The sequence below is a fragment of the Argopecten irradians genome, chromosome 2 (genome assembly GCF_041381155.1).
Source record: "Argopecten irradians isolate NY chromosome 2, Ai_NY, whole genome shotgun sequence".
Lineage (NCBI taxonomy): Eukaryota > Metazoa > Mollusca > Bivalvia > Pectinida > Pectinidae > Argopecten > Argopecten irradians.
In genome coordinates, this window is record NC_091135.1 from 17,838,064 (window position 1) to 17,853,603 (window position 15,540).

Genomic DNA, 15,540 nt, shown 5'->3' on the forward strand with positions numbered 1-15,540 from the left:
ATCCTAATGATGCACCGGCCCATTATATTCACATACTTTGATATATCTATACAAACAATTATGATTATTTGAGATGTTTATATTTATACAATACAATGAATTATAGATCATACTTGTTAATTAAATAAAATGTTCAGCATCCATTTTTAAGCACAGCCATATAAAGTGTTATATGCATGGCAATATACGAAACGATACATATGTTCTAACGATAACTTTGATGTTAGCATTAAACCTAAAATTGTATATCAGATGCATTCTTGTTTTTAAAATATCATTGTGCCTTAGATATTACTTCGGTAACGAAGTAAACAGAATACGCATCTCGCACTTCAAACACAGAAGACACCACATCCACGGGAGTCCGTCGTTAAATGGTCCTTAATGTGCTTTTGGCAGATACTTGAATTGTATTCTTGGCAGAGTACAATTCATCCTTAATAGATCTAACAATCTAAACGGATACAAAATGTGGTTGTTTCATTTGGAATTATGGATTGTAATTTAAATGACGGTTTCGATTACTTCCAATTATATATAACACGGAAGTGTTTGGTTGGCTGGTTTTAAGAACAGATATGGTTTAATTTGGCTTACATCTTCAGCTTTATCGCCATAATTCTTTGCGATTTAATTAATTCTAACTACAGTACATTAATTTGATTTGGTTATACTTCATGTCGTTCTTCAAATGGCTTCGGTAGATATGTAAAACATTTAAAATCATTTTATCAGCAGACACTATTGTGTCCGTATTTTTTAAAAGAAAACGTAAGCAAATCAACCGTCGACCGTTCTCGCATGACTGTGTTTAGGTAAGCTTGAACAAATCGTGTAATCTTGACTTCAATCAAAACATCTCATCGATGGAATGGAAACCATTGAACATGCAAAACCTGCTGGTTTTAAACTGTCCTCTCAAAATCTTTGTCTATGATCGCATCAACAATGTGTGTACAACCGTCGTCTACCATTTTCTCGCTTCGATCTCATCCTAATGCCGTCGAAGTCAAAGGTACGCAACTTCTGGGAACCCGCATTTCGTTAATCTTTTCCATGGTGCTCATGTTCCAGGTGAATCAGATCCAATATTGAGACAAATTGTGTTCTCCGTCCTTCAAGGATGTTTCTGGCCAAATGGTTACAATTCACGCAGAACTCTTAAAGAATACAGGAAAAAGTGCATACACGTTTTACGTACGTTATAAAACGCATGTAAAACGCTTGTTGAGGACCACGCATGTAAAACGTACGTACCAAACGTATGTAATACGTGTGTTAAACATGCGTAATACGCATGGTAAACTGGCGTAAAACATAAACGCATGTAAAACGGACGTATCAAAACATATGTTATACATATATTTGATCCTATTACAAAATCCACCTTGTTATTTTTATGTACATTTACATGGTCTTTGAAGTTGCACCATATATTTGGCATTTTCAAAAGTAAAGTTTAATACCATTTTATTTGTGTTTTCGCTTCCTGTCCAATGACTGATATCTTTTCATACATATGTTGTATTTACAAATGAGTGACTACATATTATTAATTTTCATAACCTTAGGATGAGTTTATTTTCCTTCATCAATTTGTCCTTAACGTCACTTCATCACTTACATTTTTAATAAAGGCTATATTTTACTAAAGTCGTGCCCAATGTTCAATTGTTTTCAAATTTTGGCTCAGTGAGTCCAGGAATCAATTTATGTTGTGGTTGCAGAAACTTCGGATGTTTACACAGAATCTCAGATTAACGTTTAAACGTATTCTATGAATACAAATTAAAGTAATTGATCTATGAATATTTCCATATTTTTAAAATCGTGAAATTATCTCATGATGTAACTTACATTTGACAAGACCTGCGCCCTTTGCATTGGCACTGATTGTATCATTGTAACTTTGGAGATAATAATCGATATTAACAACATTGTATAATGTACTGTATAGTTAAGATACATTTTAAATGTCGTCTCGAACAAAACCTACATTGTAAATGTACCGCATTCAGCGCTCGTCCGTATACCGCTATGCAGTCCGTACTCCGAACGCCTCGGATGTAACTCTCGCACATTTACATTTGATAACATTGTGTACGTGTTGAGCAGTTTTTTTTACATAGCTACCTTTATTTATGTTCAACTAATTTTTAAAATACAAATAAAATCAACAAGAATACAATCGGAACTCCTCGGATGTAACTGCCGATATGTTTTACATCCGAGGAGTTCAGATTGACAAGGATATATACAAAAATAAAGATTTCCGGAATGTAAGTTTGTCCGGCTATTAGAATCTATCATATAATAGCACAGGCGTCTGCTTCTGGTTTTGAAAAAAATACAATAACCTATCCCTACTATATAGTAGGGAAGGCTATTATTTTTTTAACCAGAAGCAGACGCCTATGGTAATAACGATGTCATCGATGTAGACTTGACAAGTCCCCAAAGGCCTCAAATGACTTGAACATTTCAAGAAGAATTCTAATGAAGATCTGAAGTAAAAGTCAGTAATCTATGTTCTAGTTAACAAACTAAATACATTTCAATACATTTTTCCTTTACATATGCATAATGTAGCTACGCGTATAATCATTAGCTACATGTATAATGACAATTCTAGGACATTTACTCATGATCTCGTAGATCAAACAGCATCCTCGAGGATGATCGAACAGCAGTTGTAGACATACTACATTGTACATCATGAAGCGCTGGTCAGCTGATATTGATCAAATGAATTCAGAGCATTAGTCTTCAAAACTGTTAAAATCAAACTTAAAAAAAACCGAATCCACATTAGCAGTTTTGTTTCTGTTTGTTTGTTTGTTTGTTTGTTTGAGTTTTACGGCCCATCGACAACTAAGGTCATTTAGGGCCAAACTACAAGTCAAGCATTATTATCAGGATAAAAGATCAGGGTAAAAAAAACAAGTAAGGATTAAAACACAGATTGTAAACGTGTATTTGATAAAAAAAGGTTTGCATGTGATAAAATAGTTTTGGCTAAAACACACGAGAAAACTCGTGCAAAATGTTGATGAAACGATGAAATATTGAGTTGATACGATGATATGATGAGAAAAACGTTCATATTTTATCTAAAATACCGATTTCTTTGAGATAATTAAAAATACGATTATGTCTCACGGCATGAAAGAAAGTGTACATGTCACAATCAGTAGATGTACATATAATTGTAGACCTACATGTTTCATTATACGATATTGAAGCTGCATTATTCTATCATGAGGCTAGTATGAGGTTCACTATAAGTTGGTAGAAGATATATAGATAAAATGAAACCAAAACAGAGAGGCTATTAAACATGTTTATGCATATGGGAGAATCATTTTCGAAAAAAACAACGACATAGTCATTCAGATCCCCCGCCAATAGAGATATCAAAGCTGAAGTAAGTTTGATTGTGGAGACTTATGTGTATGAGAAAAAAAAACGGGAAAAAGGAAGTTGAGCTAAAGAAAGATGGAGTATAATTCAAGTAAAGTGGGGCTGCAATTGTTGAATCAGGTATACAGCCTTGACATTTATATTAGACTATATACACAAAGATGGTTGGAGTTTTGCAAAGTAACATTTACCATGATATTTTCAGCAATGTTTCCATGGTAACGGAAAAAGTGCAAAAAATGAAAACCTAAAAATAGCAAAAGTTACTACTAGACCATAAAAAGAATGTGTCTATGAAGTTTTGTGGAAATATCTCTGCTGGTTTTAGAGTTGTGCTCCGGAAACGATTTTTACAAAAAAATCTGCCATTTTCAGCAATGTTTCCATGGTTACAGAAAAAAAGTACAAAAAGTGAAAACCTTAAAATAGCAAAAGGCACTACTAGACCATAAGACTAATGTGCCTATGGAGTTCCGTGCATATATCTCAACCGGTTTTCCAGTTATGCTGCGGAAACGAACCTGGTACAAAAATATGATAATTTCAGCAATGTTTCCATGGTTACGGAAAAAGTGCAAAAAATGAAAACCTAAAAATAGCAAAAGGCACTACTAGACCATAAGAATAATGTGCCTATGGAGTTCCGTGCATATATCTCAACCGGTTTTCCAGTTAGGCTGCGGAAACGAACCTGGTACAAAAATATGATATTTTCAGGAATGTTTCTATGGTTACGGAAAAAGTGCAAAAATGAAAACCTAAAAATAGCAAAAGGCACTACTAGACCAAAAAATAATGTGTCTATGAAGTTTCATGGAAATATCTTTGCTGGTTTTAGAGTTGTGCTCCGGAAACGATTCTTACACAAAAATCTGCCATTTTCAGCAATGTTTCCATGGTTACAGAAAAAAGTACAAAAATTGAAAACCTTAAAATAGCAAAAGGCACTACTAGACCATAAGACCAATGTGTCTATGAAGTTTCGTGGTAATATCTCTTCTGGTTTTAGAGTTATGCTCCGGAAACGAACCTGGTACAAAAATATGATATTTTCAGCAATGTTCCCATGGTTACGGAAAAAATGCAAAAAATGAAAACCTAAAAATAGCAAAAGGCACTACTAGACCATAAGACCAATGTGTGTATGAAGTTTCGTGGAAATATCTCTACTGGTTTTAGAGTTATGCTCCGGAAACCATTCGTACGGACGGCCGGCCGGAACCCATTTGTATATCCCCCGCCAACTTCGTTGGGCGGGGGATAAAAACCACTGCAGGTCTTCAATAACAGTGATAAAACTAATGTTTTGCATGCAATTAGTAGGGTTATTTTACCAGATGTCCGTTTTACATCTGGTGGAAAACAAACGTATGTAAAACATATGTTAAACATACGTCTAACGCATGTTTTGTTCAAACGTACGTAAAACGCATGTTTTAAACATACGTTTACGCATGTTTTTTTTTCAAACGTATGTAAAACATACGTTGCACTTTTTGCTGTGTAGGAGCCACTGAACGGAAACGATGACGGACGGCGAGCTCAGCGCCATGACAATCTCACCGACCCTAAAGCCTTTTGAGTTAAATAACAGAGCTTATGCACACACAATGCGTTACACATTTGGCCAGATTACTAAAATTATATATTACAGTAGTCTGGGCTTAATTCGTTTTCGTTATGGAATATGCAAATTCATGCAAATGCAGTTTAACCAAATATTCGAGTTTTACTATGAATGCAAACAATACAATGGTGTTCTTTCATCTCTAACAGCCGCTCTGCTATTGATGACCATTGGTAATGTGGCGGGATTTTATTTCCTCTCGGGCCATTAATACAGCTGAAATCATTGCTTTAATTTTTGTTTTCTATCTCTGAAGAAGCGATGTAAACTTGTACTTTTATTTTACACATTTCATGTAACGTAGGCCGTGAGTTTCGCGAGCAGCAGGACATATCTTTATGACCAGCTAAGGGAAAGAAAACCACTTTTCTTATCAGCGAAGCGGAATAACTGTCCGATCATAAACTTGTCTCTTTTAGATGTATTGAATGCTAGCCAGACTGGACTGTAGTGAAGCATCTAGGGTAGACATATGACTGTCAGCGTGCTTTACGCCTAGACTGCTAATCAAACTCGTAGTGCTTCTTAGGTATGATCGAGTGCAGGTACGCTATTTTCATATTGAATCAATCATCATATTCTCTTATCTCGTACATCCATTCATTTTCCCGGTGATTTATCTAATTTTTAGCAGCGACATAATTCATCATCAATGTATTGACAAGGTGTTGAAAAACCATTGCTTTTTGAACAATGATATACCAACATGTAAAATGGAAATACCATACATTTGGTGATTAGCATATCACATAGAACACCAACTGTATGTTTCCTACCAATGCATGTCAAAACATGACAACCAATGCTTAAAATTAAACTACATGTATCGTTCTATTTTTCAATTAGTTTCATTCGTTATGATTCATTAGTTGCATGGCGAATACAGTACTTCACAATAACACCATTTAGGTTCGCAACATTATTCCAAACCCTTTCTGTCCCAAGACTTTAAATGCTTCTATGTCTTACAGAAAACTTACCAATTTTGTATTTTATAAAATGTTGTTTTGTTTACTTTATATACATACTACCCAATTTTGTAAGATGTTACTAACTTCACATATTGTACATGTATTGGTTTAAACAAGTACACACCATTTTTCCTTTTAAAAATCTTGTTTTATTCATGTTTGATGTCCCCAGTCTATAAATTATATTGTGTAAAACACAACTGTAAAATCATAATAACATAAACATGTTTGTTTCCCTGATCTTCATTAGATAAGCAATATCATGGTTTTTTGATTGTCTCCGTTTTAACAGGACATTAAGATACATGTAGATTTATTTTTCTGAAAAAAAACTAATTCATAATTAGTGTTTTCCGTTAAAGGCTGTGTAGATGATGCTAGCCTAAATATAGTAGAGGTGGTCAGTTAACACTTATCAATGTGTTGAGGATTGGCCGTAAAATAGTTTGAGTTACACACTTTTATATTACAGCAATCATACTAAAACCCAGAATAGGCTTGCAAGTAACTTAAAACATTAACTTATCAGCAATCGGGGCCATTTTTGAGGACGTCCTTCAATGTCCTTGATGTTTGTTGTAAGTGTTTTCTTTGAGCTACTATTATGTTTCCGTTGTGTCTCTTTCACGTTTGCTGAGAGTGAGCGCTTAACGCCAATGACAAATGTGAGGCAGCACAAAAGGAGGAATTTCAGACATCAAAAGAGTTAAATAAGCAGACCACGGGTAAAAACAATACGGCATTTCACTCAGAATTAATTGATCAAAACATGTCATGTGTAATAAAACTAATGTTTTCGATTGAACATAATCCATCAAAGGCATTGAATTAATCTACATGCGGAATGCTTATGAATTATTCTCTGCCTTGAGCAATTCGAATCAATTCCACAGAATTGCACTAAGACCGTGCTTCATTTGGTAATCGTCTTTAACATCGACACATATTCCTCAAAATTGTTGAAAACAATTTGGATCATAATCTGTTAGCCGTTGTTGTTTGATAAAGTTGATTTTGTATCTGTATTGTCACCTTTGCAAACCGAAGGCCAAAACCATGCGGTGTAAATGGAAGAAGAAAGATAGTTAGAGAAAAGATAACAGATAAGCTACTAGTCGCCTTTACGATCGTCAAAAGGGGCAACATAACACACCTAATGCCCTACCTGCAGGACACATATATACAACACATGAAAACCTGCTAAAAAGGGCACCTGTCTAAAAAAACACAGACTCAACAACTTACTTACTAATCGAACTCTGTGTAATATATACCTGTCTATAAACGACATTTACTGCTATGTACATGTCCTTTATAGAATGTTTGACTGTAGTCCTTGGCGCAAGTTAATCAGCCATTTCATAACATTTACAGAGTTGTGGGAACGTATTGATGTAACTTCTTTTCCTTTTCACTTAACATGACAGTTGTAGAAAGTATCATTCTAATTTTGTCTCAAAGTATTACGATGTCCGTGACGATCCTTGCTACTTCGATCCCAGTAGGCAGGTGCTAATGGGAACGTTATGTCCAGCATCATCGAAAGACATGGTTCATAAACACCAGAGAGAACCGACTGACCTTACGGTTTTCGTTTTATTCGAAAACACCATGGCGATCTAATGATGACATACGCTCTTGTGGCCATCTACATTAGGGCTGAGTACGGAATGGTGTAATTTCCTGCATACTGTGCGGTTGTGATTATCGAGGTCATAAAGCATAGTAAAGTGATCTAAGTGGACAGCAGTATTTCGCCCACACTGATGTTAGGGCAACGCCGCGATTACACAAAACATCACATACATGTAAATCAAGACTATCTTGTTAAAAACAGCCATGTAACAGTTCATTGGACATTGTGTTGTTTTAAATAAAATATATTCTTGTGTTGTGCGTTAGTTAATGCCGTATTTGAGTAATTGTTGAATTCTTTTAGAAATGTTCTATATTATTTCAGAAATCTCTTTGTTTTCTATGTAATTATTGTAAATCTGTCTGCACTAGGTTTACATCCCCGTCACGTATTTGAAAGATATTTCTGTCTGGCGTACTCGTAAAAAACAACTATCTGTTAAGTGTTCAAGTTCACAATGAATTTGAAGTAACGTCATTTTGACGTTCTTGTATAAAACTGAGAATTGTGAATATTACTAGCAAGGAAACAAAATATGAACCCTTTTCACGTTCAATATTTTGACTGCAAGCTGTTTAGATGTTCTTTGGGTCAGCCAATCTGTTTGTTTGTTAGATTATTTTAACGTCCTATCAACAGACAGGGTAATGTTAGGACGTCCTCCTATGCTGTGTGTAGCGTGTCCGAAGTGCGAGGTGCGTGTCTTAGGAGACTGCGGTATGTTCGCGTTGTGTCTTATTGTATAGTAGAACTGTTGCCTTTTTACAATGCTATATCACTGATACATGCTGCCGAAGATACCAAGCAACACAACACAGCGGTCACATTATATTTCCATGTTTGCCGAGTGCTAATCAGGATCAGAAACTAACACTTTTATAGACTTTGGTGTGTCTCGGCCAGGGGACAGTACCCAGAGCCTTTCTCACAGGGGCGAGCGCTCAACTCAAGGCCAAAAGTGAGGCGATGCTAGGGGAGGCATTAGGAAACAAAGTCAATAAGGAAGAGGAGATCCTAAATTGAGTCGCCTTTTACGATCATGCAATAGGGGCAGCAGGTAAAATTGCAGGGAGGGCCATCGAGTCACCTTTAAATTACTAGTGAACACTGCAACCGCTAATTCATACAAATAATTCTGACAACATTTGACTCATTTCCTATAACAAATGACTAAAAATGCTCAAAAATGTGTTTTCCCATTATAAACTTTAACCCCTCCCAGTGGAAAACGCGATTTTTGTAAAGGACCTTAGACCTTTCCATCTATGAAGAGTATTTGATTCTATCATTTCGGGAATTCAATAGAAGATTTTTGAAGTTTTAGCCCATTTGACCCCAGTCCTCAGGCTCCTGGGGGTCAGTCATGGAAAATGGTTAATAGGATTCAATGGTCATCTTTTAATAATATGTCTAACAATATTTTACTCGTTTCCTATTACAAACTACTATAATGTATATATGATACATTTATTTGTACAACCATCCACGTGTGTAAATGTAATTGTTTCGTGATGTGTTGTCTCCCTTCTCTGATAAATGAGTTAATAAAGTTATGACATGAAAGAAGACGGTTTTTAGATTTCCTTCATATCCAAGCGACAACTCATAATCCCCTGGTCAACACGACTTAAATCCAGTACAATATTTTTCCCCTATGTAAACTATAGTACACTTGACCCACTAACCAAAGGACAACAAGAGACCCTAGGGTCATATAATTCACAATTTTCGTAAATGACCGTAAAACGTTTCCATTTATGAGGAGAATCTGATTCGACCATATCTGAAATTTTAGAAGATTTTTTTTTCAGTTTAAGGCTATTTGACCCACTTTTGCCCAAACCCTCAGGCCCATGGGGGCTGCCACCATATAGTCACAATTTTGGTATACCTTTGGTCATTGAAGGTACCTGCACAAATATTTTGGTTCAGTGATTTTGAAGAAAAAGACGAAAATGTAAATTGTTTATCGCCATAAGACAGGCGACGACGGATAAAAGGCGCTTGGAATAGGTCACCTCATCTCAGATGACCTAAACAGTGAAATTGTAAAAACAAACTTAAAGATATGAGAGAAAATTATACTTTTTGTGTCGCGACACATAGGTATCACAGGTATGTCGGAGCCCGTATAACGGTTTCCGTGTGTTAACCTAAGTATTTATTGTCCGATTTCAAAGGAACTTGCTTTATATCAATGAGATCTCGGATGACTTCGATGCTGGTCGAAATCCTTGGAATCGTCAAAACAGATAAATCCATGGCTTCCGCTCGAAAACTTAAATATTTATCGTCCTATTTCAACCAAATTTTATAAATTGTTTTATATCAATGCGAACTTGAGTATTTACTGTCTGATTTCAACTAAATTTTGTAAATTGCTTTATATGATTGAGATCTCAGATGGGTATGATACTGGTCAAAATCCGTCAATGTGTTTGCAAGAGTTACGGGACCTGATAACTTTACTTAGTTAATAACACTATTTTCAACTTTAAATAACTATTTTCTTGATGTTTTACACTGCTGTGCAGGTGACACATCCACTTCCGTGGAATTCTTTAGAAAGGGATGGAATATTGCACTATCGGGATCATAAAACGTTGTAAATCAGCCGGCAAGTCTCGAATTATAAATGTTGTGACCCTCGGGTAGAATATCTCTATTCTTCATATCTACTTATGATAGACATGAAGAAGTATTTCCATTTATATATATTATTTCTCGAAAGAAAGAGCCGGTAGCTATCCTCTGGGACATATTCATATAAGGAAATCAGCAAACAATATCGCTTTTATTTTAAATTGTTGTCAAATTTGCTTAGTAAGATCCCTTCTCATTTCATATCAATTTAAAAAGGATACGAATGTTTCAAAGTAGCAGGTCTCAAGGATGGAGATTCAGAAGCTTGTAAGAAAGGTTGATCGGACTGATCCCACCACGGCATGATACATTTGTTGTATGGGTATAAACATACATATATCACTCATATTTCACAGCTAACATATCCATGTACATAGGATTAGGATTAGAAAAATAAATTAATCATACCATGACCACGAGCTAGACTATTGGATGCTTAAAATATTTTTTTATAAAACTATATATTTAATATGTGGGAATGGGCCTACGAGATTGGTTACGTTGAATTGGTATAAATTATGTTCGTTTGTTTGCATGATTAATTAACGTTCTATTAACAGCCAGGGTTATTTAAGGACGGCTTCCCATGTTTGTGGCGTGCAGCGCGTATGAAGTGCGCAGTGTGTTTTGGGAGATATATTTTCATATTTGAGTGAAACTCTTGCCCTTTTATAGTGCTATATCAATAAAGCATATCGCCGAAGACATCAAGAACACACTCCATCCGGTGACTTTACACTGACAACGGGCGAACCATCGTCCCACTCCTGGTCTGCTGAGAGCTAAGCAGGAGTAGAAACTACCACTTTTACTGACTTAGGTAATACTACAATGTATATCAGAGCCTACCGTCAGTTATTACCAAAGGTGAACCCTGTACAAGACATTAACGCGTTTGTCTCTATATGACCTAAAAATATAGAATGGAAGAATCGACTTGGTTATATACTATATATACCCATTCTATAAGGAGGATAATAGGTAAAACAACCACGTTAATGTCGACAAATTGTCGTTTAAAAGCCCCCCCACGATCCTAAACTTTTTATTGAAAATCTTGTGACGCAACAGTTTCGTTTGCATCCGTGGCGAATTCCCCCAACTTTTGGGACTTTGCAATCGAACGCACCCGAAAAATGGCAGCCATGACAGGTGAGCCGGCTGGCCAAACTAACCGAGGTGCACACGCAAAACGCCAACCAGACATGACAATTGGATTATGAATGGCGACCACCAATTAATTAACACCTCAGGCACAATATTCTAGGTCCTGTCAGTGGGTATTTTTGGCATCATATGACCCTTAACAGACATATTAATTTTTTTGGCCTTAAAGGGCGTATTCTATCAGATATGGCTTCACAATATAAACATTATATTCTTAATGTGAGTGTCACTCTTATTTTTGACTTCGTCGTGACGTTGCTAAGCGTTTACATCCCATGAGATATAGATAATTAAGTACTTTTCATGAAAATTTATACCTGAATTTGATTACCTGGATTACCGACAGCTGAGGCCATATCGGATGTGCATATATCATACACTAACAAGGAAGGTGTAACCCATTGGTTATCCTAATAGATAGACTTTTGTTACCTTCCTGAATCCATAAATAACGTATGTGGGCTCTAGAATATGCTTGTTTGTCTTGCGTCCGGATTTATATTAATATACTTGTAGCCGTAGTAATCCACAATAGCTGTATCCAAGGTCATGTGAATGTGATTTAATACTATTGCACACAAGACTTCCAATCTTATTTCATTAATGCAGTCTAGATCGTTTTGCAGATTTACTCCCTAACATTTCACCTGATAATCTGTAAAATGGATTCTTTTGCATAGGTTTGGTGTGGTTTAACGCCCCATTTACAGTAGTTATGGTATAGATGTCTGTATGGTTTAGGAAGCTGCGGTGTATTCTATAATTCCAATCGTCCCTCCCAGTAATAAGGAAGTCTTGTCCTTTTAATAGTGCTATTTCACTGTTAAAGCATGCCGCCAAAGGCACTGAGCTAGCACACTTCATCACTTCATAGCCATAAGTGTAGGATCTTATCTTTTCTCCCAGAGGTTAGGGGCTAGCGCTCAACCGAATGCCACAAGTGAAGCGTTGTCAAGTAAACGTTAGTCGGAAGAAAGTCAGCTAGGAAAAAAGAAAAGATAATATCCTAAATTTAGTCGCCTTTTACGATCAAGCGATAGGGACAGCAGGTAACGTGCTACTTTTAGGGCTAACAAGTCAAGGTCAAATATTTGCTTCTATTCACAAATGTCATTGTCAGCTATTTAAATGCTTCATTTCAATTTCCATATATATTTTAAGAACCAAATATGAAGGACATTGTACTGCGTTTAATTATCATCAGATCACAAACACTTGATATTTGAAGAAAACAAGTGCGGTCAAGTGTCTTCCTTTCTTTATCATTGGGCAGCTTGCATCGGACAAAGAATACCGCAGCCTCTGAAACCAAACAGAAATTCACACATACACATCTCATATAGTATATGATCCTGGCTATTGATTGGACGTCAATACAACAACCAGCAAGACAACTTTCTTTATGGCTGTGTAAAGGTTAGGATCACTGTAATTGCTCTCGGGATCAGCAGAGGAGATACCGTTGTTTCAGCAATACTCAGAATATATGTTGTACGATAATTCACTTCAATGAAAGGATTGTGCGTCAGCAATGTCCAACCTAACACCTTATTTGCGCATTTTACGGCGAGACGACTACCTAAGATTGTCTCTAAGGAAAGCATTGCATCACATACAAGTCTCAATCGACCATAGTTTTGGATAAGACATTATTCCAAGTTGCTGCACACAAGGTCGGGTTTGTGAGCATCCTTGATCATTTCGCAATATAAATTGGCCAACGGAAACAGTTTGTTCACCAATTAGGAAACAACCTGACACAACTAATAATAATGGCTATCGTTGTTTATTAAAATACCGGTAAATATGCATTCAACCTTCATAAATTGTATCGATTCGAGCCCTTATATATCTCTCATGCGCTTGCAATAACCTCGGAAAATCGTCGTTTATTACTAATTAAAGTTAGTTGTGTTCTGTGTTGTACATTATTTTATAATTTACCTGCTAGTACCTATAACAACAGTTACCATCATGCTAAGTCCCAAACATCTCCGAATTTCAAATATGCTGCCTCGTCGATATATTGCACTCCTAGTGTATCCACAATCCCGTGTGAAGTACAGTTTAAAATGGCAATATACCGTCAGTTTACAACAACACCATCGGCAGTAACGGTAATATCCGTTACACTCAAGTACATATCACTCCGTGTCCTTTACATCAACTTCTACAATTATATATATATATATATATATATATGTTGTTACATATCACTTCGTGTCATCTATATATCAACTTCTACCATTATATATATGTTGTACATATCACTCCGTGTCCTCTCCATCAACTTCCTCCCCTGGTACCGCCTCACTTTTGGCCTTGAGTTGAGCGTTCGCCCCTGTGAGGAAGGCTCTGGGTTCTGTCCCCTGGCCGAGACACACCAACGTCTAAAAAAGTGGTAGTTTCTGCTCCTGCTTAGCGTTCAGCATACCGGGAGTGGGACGACTGGTTCGCCCGTTGTCAGTATAATGTGACAGATGGGGTGTGTTGCTTAGTGTCTTTGGCGGCATGTTTCAGTGATGTAGCACTATAAAAAGGGTAACAGTTCCACTATACAAGAAGACACAACATGAATATACAATGTACCGCAGTCTCCCAAAACATGCACCCAGCACACCATACACGCAACACACCGCATACATGGGAGGCCGTCCTTAGATGACCATAGCTGTTGATAGGACGATACTTAATCAGGTGTTTGGTTTAACACCAGTGCGATGGCATATTTAGCAATATCAATGTCGTGTATGTTGTTACTCAATATGATGAACATATCAAACATCTATTCGTGACGTATCAGACAACTAATTTGAAAGATTGCCTCAGCTTGTTCTGGTTATAATCAAAACGATGAAACACCCATACAAAACATTCATTGTGCCACGATAGGTCAAACTCAATCACACAATCAAGTTTTTCTTCCGTTTTTATTCATGCATGTTACTGAACACGTTTTTCCAAAATGTAAAATAGGACTTCTCAGTCGAAAAGACAAATCTTCAGTATTTGAAATAAATTGGTTAGTTGACATGCCAAAATAGCTTTTACCGTATTGCAGATCCAAAGCGACTGGCTTATAACACGACTATGGTATAAATCTTATTGTATGAGTCTCAGAACTTTAACATATCCCCAACACAGAAGTACGTAAAACGATCGATCGACTACCCTGCCTAAATTACTGATGTGATGTATGAAACTTAGTGGCAATAATTAAATATACAATGTAGATATGCGTTATTTATATTGGAACAATATTCATCAACCTCTTTCAAAGTTACTTGCCTTTGTTACAAAACGGGGTAGCCGTAAAGCGTTCATTACAGTTGCGACCAACGTCGTCGGGTATACAATACACAAACAAGTTGTCTCCCATAGTACATATGTATGTCAATATTCCATATTTACCACGTCTTGACACATGTTTGAAGTGTGCGCCTATTGTGAAACAGTGGTGTGTCTCAATAAAATGGCGCGACTTGTCCATTAACTACGGCGTATGGTAAAATACTGAACAACACGCTCCATCCGGTCTCATTTTATCGCAAACCCTCGGTTGGTTGCACTAGCCTACGCTACAGTTATCATCCGTGGGTCGTCTCACTCAAAAATCTCGTTTCGATGACAATGCTAAAAATAAAAAGAAGCATAAAACCAACTTTCAGAATACAAACTCTTCAGATGTTGAGGGGAAGAGTGATCAGTATAAATGTTGCACTATTGTTATTGTCGCTTTTTATTGTTTCTGCTTCTCCATTTATACCAAAAGTAGTCTCCCGTTAATATAATATATATATTATTTATATCGATTTGTAAAAATAAACATGGTGATTTCAGTAATATGAATGACTACCAAGTTCATGAGTTTTTCCAAATCGAAATTGTGAGTGAATGATCATGATATGCAAACGTTTCCAGCAAAACATCTAGTAGTGTGCAAGAAAATGAATGACATCCCTTATTTCTTGCATATGTTCTTATATAGTAATATTATGTATATGTATTTTAATGTCTATACTACATGTAATTTGATTTGTTAATTACCGTAGGTATCTCATATTTTTATCAATGCA